This window comes from Pteropus medius, unplaced genomic scaffold (genome assembly GCF_902729225.1).
Source record: "Pteropus medius unplaced genomic scaffold, Ma_sr-lr_union100, whole genome shotgun sequence".
Lineage (NCBI taxonomy): Eukaryota > Metazoa > Chordata > Mammalia > Chiroptera > Pteropodidae > Pteropus > Pteropus medius.
In genome coordinates, this window is record NW_024351730.1 from 802,919 (window position 1) to 816,565 (window position 13,647).

The following is a 13,647-nucleotide window of genomic DNA, read 5'->3' on the forward strand; positions in this document are numbered from 1 at the left end:
CATGTTATATAACTGTAGCTTAACTTTATATATGGTGTTTTGCAATTTATAAAATTATTTCACATATACTATCTAATTTCATAAAATCCCAGAATTTGAGCTGCAAAGGGAGTTTAGGCATCATTTAATCCAGGGTTTCTCAACCTTGTTCTCTATTTGGCAATTCTGGTGTGATAATTCTACGTTGCGGGGGCTGTCCTGTGCACTGTAAGATGTTTCATAGCACCCCTGCCCTCTACCCTAGATGCCAGAACATCCATCCCCTTCCCCATGTTTTTACAACCAAAAATTGCTCACTGTTGAGAATTCCTGATTGAGTCTTGGAGCTATAAACAGATTACATACTTGCACATGACAGTATTAAATTAAATAGAGAAGTTGTTACTTTATACTCTCTACCCCCAATGTCTTGAGGCTCAATGTCTTGATCTGGCTCTCATTGTCAAGGCTGTCAAAACTGAGAAATGCACAACACTTTTCAAAGGTCCATGATGCCAAACTACTTATTTAATTTGGTTGAAAACCTATCAATTTAATTTTTCAAATCAAACAACTACCACCATAAAGCCCTATCAGATTAATTCTGGTGTTGAATTGATTTGTCACTATAGACAAACTAACAAGCCTGGGTCATACACACACCATTTCTGAAAACAGGCTAAAGATCTGCCAAGCTATAGAAGTACTTCACTTATATTCATACCCCTTTGTTTCATGGACACATGGAAACTGCGGACAATCTGATTGTTAAGACTTGGACTTTTCGCAAATGTCGTCGCTGGTTTCTTCAATAATATAGAAAGCCTCCCTTAAGATTCAGTTTTTGTTTTGTTTTGTTTGTTTCTTAAGATATACTATAAACAATCACTAAAAATGTGTTACCGGAACACAATCAATTCACTGGTACTAAAATCAACCTCCCTTACCTCTTAGGCAAAATCATCTGATAAGAATAGATAATTAAACAATACTTGTGTATGTATTCATTCATTCGCTCGTTCATTCAAACACTGATTGAACATCTGCTGTATGCCAGGCGGTACTGGGTGCCTGGGAATAGAGTAGTGACTACTGCACAGTCCTTTGGGTTCTTAGTCTACCGAAGGTGGACGAAGAAGGAGGGAGAGGAAGACAGAGCAGAGGGACCACCAAAAGCAAAGACGGGCAGCCATATAAGATTATTCATCCCTAAGAGGTCACATACATTCTTTCAAAAAACATTCTATTGAGTGCCAAAAGCTACAACAGTATAAGAGTATAAGCAACAGTGGACCATGGTCAAAACAGAACCCAGCTAGAACAGGCAGACAAGGACTGAAAATCTGCACATGTCTGGTTCTATTATATTTAGAGATGGAAACTCTGCAAGAGTGGAGCTCTTCTTGTCCTTCTACACTTCAGGACTAATTATGTTACATGTCACATTATTGCAAATATAATACACAAGCAATGATGTTGTAATTGAATTAATTTAAATCATGAAAATCTAAATCCATTTTATTGAGTATCTCTATGAGCTAGACACTCTGCTGATTGCCATCATTTACCACAGTGCGGTTACTTCAGAGGACACTTTCATGGCATGTCTACTATATCTGGAAGAGTGGCTGCAGAGTGTGTTTCACTCAGATGCTAAGAAGAGAATGGGACTTAAAGAGTGTAGTGACTTAAATGCAATCCTCCCTGGCAGGAAGGAGATGGACTAGAAATAATCTCTCAAAGAGTTTCCTTAATGTACAGTTTAAAAACTCTTAATGATAGCTACCATTTTTGAGTGCTTATTATCTACATAAGACACCTTAAGGAAGTCATTTGATTTATATTATATCCCTATGAGTTAAAATTTAAAATATGGACTCTAGAGTAGGGGATCAGCGAACTAGCCAGTAGGCCAAAGCTGACTCTCTGGATATTCTTATAAAGTTTTATTGGAACACAGCCATGCCCATTTGTGTACAGATTATCTATGGATGCTTTCATGCTACAATGGCAGAGTTGAGTTGTTACAGCAGAGAGTATGACCTACAAAACCTAAAGTATTTATTGTCTGGCCCTTTACAGCAAAAGACCCCTGCTCTAAGGTCAGAATTCCTGGATTTGAACCCCAGCTCTTCAACTGTGTAGCTGTATGATGTTGGTAAGTTACTCAAAGTCTTAGTTCCTCATCATCCTCATCTGCAAAATGAGAATGGTGGTACTAATAATCACTATCTCAAGGTGTCACTGTGAGGAATAAGTGAGATAATATATGTCAAGAGCTTAGAATAAAACCAAGTATAGCAGGTCTTTGAATAACGTCATTTTGTTCTAAGTCATCTTGTTATAATGTTGATGAGAGGAGTAGAAACTTAACTCTTGTTTATATCAATTAGCCTATAGTAAATCGGTTTTCTTATACATTATTTTGCTTAAAATTGCAGAACTTATGGATGATGACATTAAGTGAGGACTTATTATATAAAGTTAAGTGTTTGGTAAATGCTATCTCTTATTGCCCCCTTTTCAAGATCAGAAAGTTGAGGCTAAGAGAGATCAAATAACACCCAAGATCACTCAAAGTGAAACTTAGCTGATGACGAAGACTAAGCTCTTTTTTTTTACCATGGTACTCTGTCTTTGCTATTTTCTTAGTGACAACAGGGTTAGCTATAGCCAGTGTTAATAGAATAAAACCATTATCAGTGAGTAATGGACACTGGTTGATATAGTTGAAGGAAACGCAAGCACAGATCTACAAATGAAGTTGTTAGGAAATCATTCCTTTTTACCATAAGCCTCAGGGCATCCCCACCCTCGCTGCCATTCTTTTAAGCTTTCAGAGAGTTCCATCGCCTATTTCTGGCCCTTATAAAGTAGTTAACATGCTTGCATTATATATTTTAGATTTAAAAATTTATTGAATTCTTAAATGGAAATAAGTGTTTAAGGACTAGAATTCACATAATTCAAATGTTTAAGAATATGGGACTACAATAAGGCAGTGGGGATGGTGGTTACACATCTGGGCTCTGGAGACTGCCTGCTTTCAAATCCCGGCTCCTCCACTTGAGAAACAAGTGCCATCACACGTCACTTAATCTCCGTAAGCCTGTTTCACCATTTATAAAGTGGTGATAATATACCTCATGATGTGAGAACTAAATATGATCATACATATAAAACACTTAGAAAAGTATTTGGCTACAATAAATACTCAAATCTCATCATCATCATCATCATCATCATCATCATCATCATCATTTCAGTTCGTCAAAACAGTAGATGTTTTTCAAGGATCTTCTCTGTAGAGAACTATATAGTCATGGTTCGGAATCACAAAATTTCTGCCTGACAATGCAATTTCAAAAGTTAAAGAATCTTAGGGAATTTACTTCAAAAAATGTGTGGATGAACTGAAGGGAACTTATACCGCTATTACCTTTTATATTTATATGGAAAAATGTTTTAAGATTGTACATGTAAAATGGATGATTATAATGATGCATTTTTAAACTAATGATTTTACAAAAAGCAAATATTATGTTCTTTTTTATATTTGTCCAATTGTGCATTATATTCTTTTTATACTACTTACTATACCTACTCTGATGTTTTGTGCCTACCCACTGAATGTAGTAGGTCCCAAATATTATTTATTAACAATGAGATGTTAATATTACTAACACGAATTCAAGAAAGAAGCCTGGGCATAATATTCTCAGAAAAACTTTATGGGCTAGCATTTGAATATATGAACTGGCAATTTCACAGATGATTATTTTTATTATAAAAATAGTCTTTAATTTATAAAGGGATTCATAATAGAGTTCTTTTAGATAGGAAGTCCCCCATGTCATTTAGAATATGAATCACGTAATCTCTATCCATCTATCTATCTATCTCTCTATCTCTCTATCTCTCTATCTCTCTATCTCTCTCTCTCTCTATCTATCTATCTATCTATCTATCTATCTATCTATCTATCTATCTATCTATCTATCTATCTTGTATATACTTTCCCCGTGTACTTATACATACCTACAATACTATGTAGAAGTATCAGTCCCATTTTATTAATGGAGAAACTGAGAACAAAGATGATTATGTGTGTAGCTCAAAATCACAATGAGATAATGGTGAATTTGGTATTATAATTTAATAAAGAAGCCTTACCTTTGGGGTGACAGTCTCTAGTTTAACTTCTATTTGACAGTAGAGTCTGTTTATATTAGAAACAAAACAAAACCCAGCCAGTCCATATATAGAGATGCACATATAAATAGCTTTTTTAAAATTCTAAAATTTGTGTGTAAAGGGTATTTTTCATTTATTTGGTTCCTTGAATTTATGCCAAAACAGATTGAGAAAATGAACTTTCCCAAATATAAGCTTTTGCAGTTCTTTATGATGTGTGAATGTTATTCTTTTTTTTTCAATTTCAAACTAGTACTCAAGTCGTAGTTATGTAGTATTAGTAAGGTTTATTGTTACTATGTCATATTATACATGAGTATATACTCTACAGGATATGTTCTTTTATTACCTTCTGGCAGTATGCCAAATAGTAGTATACAAGAATATCATAAGTCTCTTTGTAAGAATGGATAGGCCAGTTTGGTTTGGGAGCTGGCATTCCTAATACATAGCTCAGGCACCAGCAGTGTCAAGGGAAAAAGCTACAACAACCATTGATGGACTATAGTGAATGCAAATGTTAATCTCCTTAGAACTTCTTTGGTAAAGTAGGGACCGAGCAGGCAGCTGTAGAACTTCCATGACTTCCTTTTTGCTTTAGTTGATATGCTGAGCTTCTACTACATTGTCTTGAGGATTTGGTGGAGATTTTATGCCACAAGGAAATAGGCACAAAGATGGTGCCTGACCAAAGGCAGTTTCCAAATGCTCTTTTATGTGCAGGTATTTTGAGAAGCTGGGTATTACAGTGCGTGAGCTCACGTACACTAGCATTGGGTAGGATCCTTTTCTCCCTGGTATTTCTCTGCTCCGGCACAGTTCTCTACCATGCAGTGTTGGATCTTGATGAATTGGATAGTAGATCACAAATTAATCTGATACTAACAATACCGAAAAATTCAAAGTTCTCAATCCAATAATGTTACTCACTTATCTACCTTTCCACTTTCTGTGGGAGTGTACCACACAGGGAAACAACGACCTCTTGTTGCAGAGGGAAAAAAGGTGGGAGAGCAGCACAGGGATCTCATTACCACCTGTCATCTTTCCTCTTTATTCACATTTCCATCGTTTTTTTTTCTTAATTATTTTTTCTCTTTCTCATCTTAAATTCTCATTAATATCTCTGTTTTTTTTTTAATGTAATCACTTTGGTTAATAAGTATCCCAGAGTAATAAATAGGAATAGAGCAATGCTACTGTCTGATTAGCTGTTTGCTTTAATCACTGTTTAAATAAAACACACACACACACACACACACACACACACACACACACACACACAGTTTTTAACAGGTATTCACCATTTGAACAAAACGTTGTAATATATTGTTTAAAACTAGGAAAGAAAAAAGAGCTCGACAATTACAAATTATTTAAATGTTAATTTGATAAAGTTTTTCAGGCAGAATTTGCAGATATTTGGAAAAAAACAAAGTTCTCTTTTGAGGAAAGATACTTTAAAAAGGAGAAGAAAGGGTGGGAGGGGGAAGGAGAACCAGTTTTACCAGTCTCTATAATTTAACTAGACAGTTAAAGTTAGTTGGAAATTTACATAAAAGTCACATAGACTATAAAAGTTACATAGAAAGCAGAACTATTAATGAAAGAAACTCATGAAATGTAGACTTAAAGTTTAAGAATGGAAATGAACAGAAAATATATATCCAGAGTTCTGCTGAACTAGAGCGTTTAGAATGAAACATTCACGTGTCAGGAAGCTCATATCTTCCAGGTATATTGAACTCCTGGGACTAGCGTTGTAGTATAACTGCCATTCATGTCTCACATACACTGTGCTTTCATTGTGTACAGTTGAGCTAGTATTTCGGTTGAAAAACTAACATACCAGTAAAAATATCCTTGATTTGAGCTAGTCATTTATTCCTAGTCTCACAGAGAAAGAGAAATACTGGATATTCTTTGAGTTAATAAAGTGTGAAATAACTTTAATGCTTCAAGGGAAATATAGTATACCAATCTTGCAAACTGTTTTTAGAAAGCATGGCTTATCTTAACCTACCCTAAGAAAATGTAATTGGCTTAGTTATTTCCTCTTTCTCCTAATCTCCTTTTATAGCAAAGAGAAATGAGGACCTACAACAGAAAACAGTTTACTGTTCGTACAGCAGTTCCCATGAAAACCAAGTGGGGGCGGATTGGGTCAGTTTCTCATAGGGCCTGAAACCACAGTCTTAGTAGATTTAACATTAATTTATTTGGAATTTAGACACTTAACTGCCAATATCGTGTTCTAATGTTGAGAATCTAATTCATGTGCAGAATCCTGCGCCTATGAGTTATATTTGTGTGGGCTGTTATCTCCAAACCTGTTAGAGAGCAGCCAGTCAGGCAGGTGCAGACCTTTGGTCCCGATACCAGGCAAGGCAGCTTACACAGCCTGGTAGTTTCTTCTTACTTCTCAAGATTCTACAAGTGAAGGCTAGGCAGACCCTACCATTTTACATTGTAAGCACATCTAGGTTCTGTCCACAATAAAACAGAGCTGGGATAACTGATTTGGAAAACTGCTTAGAAACATAATTGTGGCTAATCTAATCTAATAAAGCAGCATGAGAAATTTATTTTTGTATAAAAAAATAAGTATTGACTGTAGCCCACGATTCACAGCCACATTCAGTGTGGAGTGTCCTCTCTCTTTTTCTCTGCTGCTAAATATATGTACATATATAACACATGCACTTTTCTTTTTAGCCTAAAATGCTATCTATCTCTGGTGTTCTTTTGTTGGGATTTTATCAAGCATGTTTACATCAAAACGCTTCCTGATCCCAGCCACCTCCTCACTGCTGTATCCTAGTTACAGCAGAGCTGAGCCAGCCAAGCTGTTAGTTCCCAAGTTGCTTCAGTTTGCTCTCACCTGTCTGTTGGGAATCAACCAAAGCTACATTAGAAAAATAAGTGAGGATGAGCATTAGTTAGATGTCAATGTGTGTGTATGCCACTTCCTTAACTGGCTGAAATACATCTTCACTGACAGTGGGATTGAAAAGTACCTCTTTAAAGAGAATCCTGGCCCTTACCATACACCATATACAAAAATTGACCCAAAACAGACCTAAATGTAAAAGTTAAAACTATAAAACTCTTAGAAGAATATATAGATGAAAAGCTTCATAACATTGGATTTGGCAGTGATTTCTTGGATATGACTCCAAAAGCACAGGCAATAAAATTAAAAATAGATAAATTGGACTACATCAACATGAAGAACTTTTGTGAACCAAAGGACACTATCAGCAGAGTGAAAAGGTAACTCACAGAATGGGAGAAACTAATCCTTAAAATATTAAAAATTAATATCCAGAATATATAAGGAACTCCCACAATGCAGCAACAAAATAAAACCAACCAATTTAATATTGGGCAAAGGTCTAAATAGGTATTTCTCCAAAGATGATATGCAAATAGGCAACAAGCATATAAAAAGATGATCAACACCACTTATCATTCAAGAAATGCAATCAAAGCCACAATGACATACCAGTTTATACCTATTAGGATGGCTATTATTAAAAACTAAAACTAACCCTCCCCCCTCCACACACACACAAAGAAAGTAACAAGTGTTGACAAAGATGTGGAGAAATTGGAACCCGTGTGCATTGCTGGTGGGTGGGAATGTCAAATGGTGCAGCTGCTGTGGAAAAGTTTGGTGGTTCCTCGGGAACTTAAACATAGAATTATCATATGTTCCACCAATTCCAGTACTGGGTATATACCTAAAAGAATGGAAAGCAGGGATTCAAACATCTTTGTACATCTATAATCATAGCAGTATTATTCACATAGCCAAAAGGTAGAAATAACCCAAAAGTTCATCAATGCATGAATGGATAAACAAAATGTGGTCTATATACAAAATGGAATACTATTCAGTCTTGAAAAGGAAGGAAATTCTGGCACATGCTACAGCATGGATGAACCATGAAGACATTACGCTAGTGAAATTAAGCCAGACACAAAAAGACAAATATTATGTAATTCCACTTATATGAGATACCTAGACTAGTCAAAATCATAGAGACAGAAAGTAGAATCTGGGGGAGGAAGGAATGGCGAGTTTAATGGGTATAAAGTTTCAGTTTGGGAAGATGAGAAGGTTCTGGAGATGAAGGGCGGTGTATTTACACAAAAACATGAATGTATGCAATGTCTCTCTATTATATACCTAAAATTGGTTAAAATGGTAAAAATTTTATGTTATGCATATTTTACCACAATTAAAAAAAAAGAGAGAGAGTCACGGAGAACCAGTAGAGTTAATATATGGAATAAAAAGGAGGAAGGAATGCAGGTTTTTAGGAAAAAATATGAAAATGATTAGAAAAATAATGTTCTAAATTATGTAGCTTTTTTCCTTAATGTTTGGGATTCGAACTGCAAAGAGAGACAAATGACCACTATATTAGCAAATGAGACATTTTAACTGTGCGAAATCTAGTCAAAAAGCACCCACGTTCTTCCAAAACTAGAGCCAGTTTCAAGAACTATTACAATTCTTTCATGCTTTTAGATTTTGGAAGTTGTCCCAACATATATGTAAATATATATTTTCTAAAGTACAAAACAAACCAGTACTACAAAGTGGCACAAAATCTGAGTAGAGAGGAATCCAAAAATATTTTAGAAATATCTACTCTATGTTAATATGCAAGGGACAATCTACCTCAGAGAGAAAGATAAGTTGGTCTGTGGCAGGCTTTCTTGCCAAAGTTTGGCTCTCTCCCTGAAATTGCTCAGTACAGCTGAGTAGTTGAGTCATACAAATATTAACACTTCTGGCAGATGTAGTTGGTAATGGTAGAGGATATATAAATATTCATGAACTTATTTATCCTTTAAACCTGTTTGGTGTGTTCCAAAGTTTGAAAATCCAATAAAAATCCATGAACAGTGGATACTAAAAGTGTAGACTTTTAGTATGTGTTGTGTTTTTGAAGGCGACTAATGCAAATTTTTTAATTTAATGAAAATTAGAACTAATCTGTGGAATTGGTCACCCTTAAAATTCTAGTTATGATTCTGCAAATTCTAGTTACGATTCTCTCCTTGAAGCCCACTGACCATTTCTTTGCTTTGGGGGTCCTCAGCCTTCGGTATTTTACCTGTTGCTTATGAATTATAGGTGTTAGAACTAAAAGGAACCTTAGAGGCCATCTTAAAGAATTTTCCTATTACATTATTTTTACATTTAAAAAAATAATTAACTTGAAAATTCTTCCTAATATTTAATGCAGGGAAACTTTTCTCTCCTAAAGAAATTGATGTGCTTTCATTGGCAGATAATGGAGGTTATATAACACATCATATTCACAGTTTAGATATCTACACAATGACTTTTATTTATGTTTTCAATGTCTTGTATACTCATATCTTTCTACTAAAAACCACTTCAGGTATTCTTTAGATATAGGCAAACTGAGCCTCTCACTTTAAAGAAAAAAGAAATAGGCCTTGAGAAGTTAAGCGACCTATCCAAGGTTAAGTATTTTTGAGTTTGTTGTTTCTTTGGACTCACCAACTGAATTAAGCTTCTAATAAACATGAAAAGATCTTCTTTTGTTCTCCTGAAGCACATAGTACAAAAATGAACAAAAGCGGTAATAATAAATATCAAGTGAATAAATGCAAGCCTCATGATCCCCATAAACAGATCAGAGAGATTGATATTGATGCACAATGTCGATCAGACAATTCTGTCTTCTACTTTAGAGACTTGATATGGGTTAGGGATTGGATGGGCCAGGGGAAGGGAACAGGCATTTATTCTTAAGCTTCTATAGAAATATTTATGATTTCAAAACTTAAAGTGTTAGAATTCAACCTCTACTTGTGTGCAGTGAAATTAACACCGTCATATGGCATTGGTGAGATAGATGGAGGGCAAGTATAATTTGGTACATTTCTGGAGGACAGTTTGACAATATCAAGACCTTTACAATGTTCATTAAAAATAGTTCATTCTCATTGGCCCAATGAATCCGTTTATAGAAATCACCCCAAGAAAATAATCAGAGACACAGGTAAAATTTATAGTCAAATATGTTCACTACAGTGGTATTTATAACATAGCATAATGAACGTAATAGTATATATTTATATGAGATATAACAAACACAACGTTTAACACTATGGAAATGGCTAAATAAATTATGGCATAATAATAGGCGGAATACTTATTTCATGTTGTCAACTATGTTAACTTTGTTAAATATTTTAGAATACATATATACAATATATGTGAAGTATTTAGAAAAGCAAAAAAGAAATAAATATGCCATAATGTTAATTGTGGTTTCTTTGAATTGTTGAAGTATAAGTAATTTTATATTTTTCTTTAATTTCCAGATTTCTTCTAATGAATATGCTTTTATAAAAAGAAAACCGGTATAATTAAAAAACAATTAGCTCTCTGAGTCTCTGAATTCAGTGGACTAAATCTAGAACCCAGCCAAGACGATGTGAAAAGAAGGAACTTTTTCGGAGAGGGCAGTGGAGAGTTGTGGGGACATCAGTGTTACCAGAAGCCTCTCCTTGACAAACAAACAGCTACTACCGCTCCCTTTTCGGAGCTGTGTGAGAGCTGTGGCTGCAGCTGGGGAGGGCTGGCCTGCAAGGTTCCGGGTGAAGCTGATAGAAGCTGCCTTTCTTTTATGCTTCACATCTCTGTCATAGCATACATAAAATTATCACCCACAGAATAATAATACTTTCTATCTGTAGATTATATAGTTGTCAAAGTGTATTTACATATGTTATATATTAAAGTATATTTACTGGATTGCACAATTTAGAAAGTCTGACATGACGGTTACTTTTACCTTATATGACAGGTAAAGAAACAAATTAGAGAAAGTATGAAGATCGCTCAAGAACATACAAGTATCTTCTCTAGCTTATACAGAGGACCCTTCCTTGTGTCCAACACTTTTGAAAGACAGTGTTGACTGAAGTATCCATGCCCCTTTTTTTTTTTTTGTAAAAGATTATAAGCAATTACTCCTCATTTCTTAACTCGTAAGATGCTCACACATGCATACAGTAGCAGTAGTTTTTTCTTTTGAGCCACAAAGAGGTAAACTAAATAATGAAATAAGAATTTATATTGTGAGTTCAAGATGACATTATTTTACATAACCATTAGTGTTGCCATATTAACACACACCAGGTATATATTGTCTAAGCACCAGATATCTTCGGTAATAGGAATGAAAATTTATGATTTTCCTTAAAAAGAGGACACCAGCTGGTGTACTCACCAAAAAACACCAGTTTGATTTGTCTGTTCCTTTACAGGATGTAGAACAAGAATACACAGGAAAATTCAAGCAGCTTACTTGGGATCTCTCAGTTTGATTTTCGGAGTGTCCTTTGAGTCAAATCCTGAGGGGTAAAAAAAGGTATTGCTAGAAATGTTTTCTATTTCAATATAAAATTTTCACACATGCATTACTAATTTGGGGCCATTTTCTTTAAAAAAAAAGAAAAAGAAAAAGAAAAAGGACTACCATTACTCTATCATGTTCCTTACAAACCAAGAAATGCAACCCTTTATTCTTCTTTCTATCCTTGAACAGGAAACACCAATAAGAAAATAACCAATTGTCTCAATTTCTTGTATTTTTTCTCTCTGCCTTCCTTAGAGAAGCCATAACTTCAAGATGAACACCACAATGTTTAGAAAGGAATACAGATATAGCCTATAATTTATACTTATGGACCCTTAAAAAGAAGAGGTGGTACCTTTACAGGGATGGTAATATCTAGCTCATGGGCTGCCTCTCCCCATTTGGGGGCTTATGCTACACATTACAAATAGATCATGACACTCTTTCCTGCTTAACCCAGAGAGGGTCTCAGAAACCAATGAAACAAGAACCACCATCCACTACCAACTGATTAGAGTTGTTATCAAAGTGACTTGATATTCTGCCCTAAATATGTAGTTAAGAATCTCCTGAGGATCTTCTTTGCAATGGTGAGTCCTACAAAAATAGGATTTGGGGTCCTAGGATAATATTTAAAGTCATGAAATAAAAAATACTTAAATTTGGTGGGCTTAAGTTCAAGTTAAGGGTATTTTAGATGAGACATTAAAATATATCCTAAGCAGAAAACTCTCACCTTTATTTTACATCTGGATATAGAATCTGCCCAATTTTAAGAATATTCTCTCCCAACTACTGAGAGCCCTCATCAAACCATCTAAGAATCAATATAGTGGCTACAACACTGAACTGGGGGCTAGAATAATTCTAGCTCCGCTGTGCATTGTTCCGTATTCTTAGGCCAATCATTTCACCTAGTTGAGCCAGATTTTTCTCCTCTGGAGTTAAATTACCAGTAGTTTTGAAACTGGTTTTTAATTTTTGTTTTGTTTTGTTTCTTCTTCTTCTTCTTCTTCTTCTTCTTTCTTTTTTTTTTTTTTTTTAGGTGTAGCACCCTTTCTTCCACCAAAAATTTACCTAGATGCAGAAACAAATAAAACTGATAAAATATGAATTATATGGAGGTGGGGGTTGATGTAGAGAGGTATCCCCCAGCTCAACACCCATTCTGCTCCATCGTCCACTGGGGCTGTGTGGGTGCCTTATAGGATCTAAGACTACAGAGAGTAGGTTAGAACCTGATGATTAAAATAGCCTAAAAAGTCAGCTCCAAAATTATTCTGCCGTAACTATCTTTGTATTGCAATGGCTGACAAAGCATTCGATGGGGTCCATAACCTGATGAGAACAATGCAATAAAACTAAACCATGAGCTGAGTTTAATCCTTATTATCGATGATTTACTGGGAAAAAAAAGTGTCCCACCCTCAAATAAATCAGAGTACCAGCTGTTAAACAATTTATTCTCAAAGTATGTAATCCACACCCAAGTCTGTGAGGATGATTTCTTACATGCTGCATCTCAGATAACACTTAATGATCCATATCACAGTGTTTGATAAATAAAAATAATTGTTCAAATTACAAGGTGTGTCCTGAAATTAATTCTACCCTGTCAAGGCAATAGAATAAAATTTAGACTCCTACACTATTATTCATTTACTAGCTAAATGAATCCATACAAATTATTTCAACTTTTCTGAGCCTCAGTTTCTATATCCATAAAGTAGAGATAGTTCCTTGCAGAATTATATGGAGAACAGAGGAAATATTTATAAAGCACCATTCCTATCATGCATTATTTGTGCAGAATTGTGAGTTTCCTCTTTGCATAATAGCAAAATTTCCCCCTTTAAAAATATCATGGTAATAGAAATGTAAACTCAATGAATTGAAAGCCAATTATTAATATGTAAATGAAATTAAAAGTTTCATATAATTTTATTACATCTTCATGGAAGAAAGAATTATTGATATGTCTCTCACAGCTATTTAAGTAACAGAAAACTTCTCTAAAATGAAACACTTAGGTTCAATTATTTGTCTCCAGAATGACTCCAAA

The 13,647-nt window shown here is 34.8% G+C and overlaps 1 protein-coding gene across 19 annotated transcripts in view; it reads right to left on the reverse strand.

The window, feature by feature from the left end:
- The window catches only part of RBM47 (RNA binding motif protein 47), a 143,340-nt gene that overhangs the window by 19,838 nt on the left and 109,855 nt on the right, over positions 1–13,647 (reverse strand). For 7 of the 19 annotated variants that reach the window (XM_039845027.1, XM_039845028.1, XM_039845025.1 and 4 more), the window contains one exon: positions 11,457–11,580. The exons of 6 other annotated variants lie outside the window; for them this stretch is intronic. The gene's annotated coding sequence lies outside the window, so the exon portion shown is untranslated. The remainder of the gene's footprint in view (positions 1–11,456; positions 11,581–13,647) is intronic. 6 more of the 19 variants (XM_039845035.1, XM_039845029.1, XM_039845021.1 and 3 more) reach the window with 1 other exon arrangement.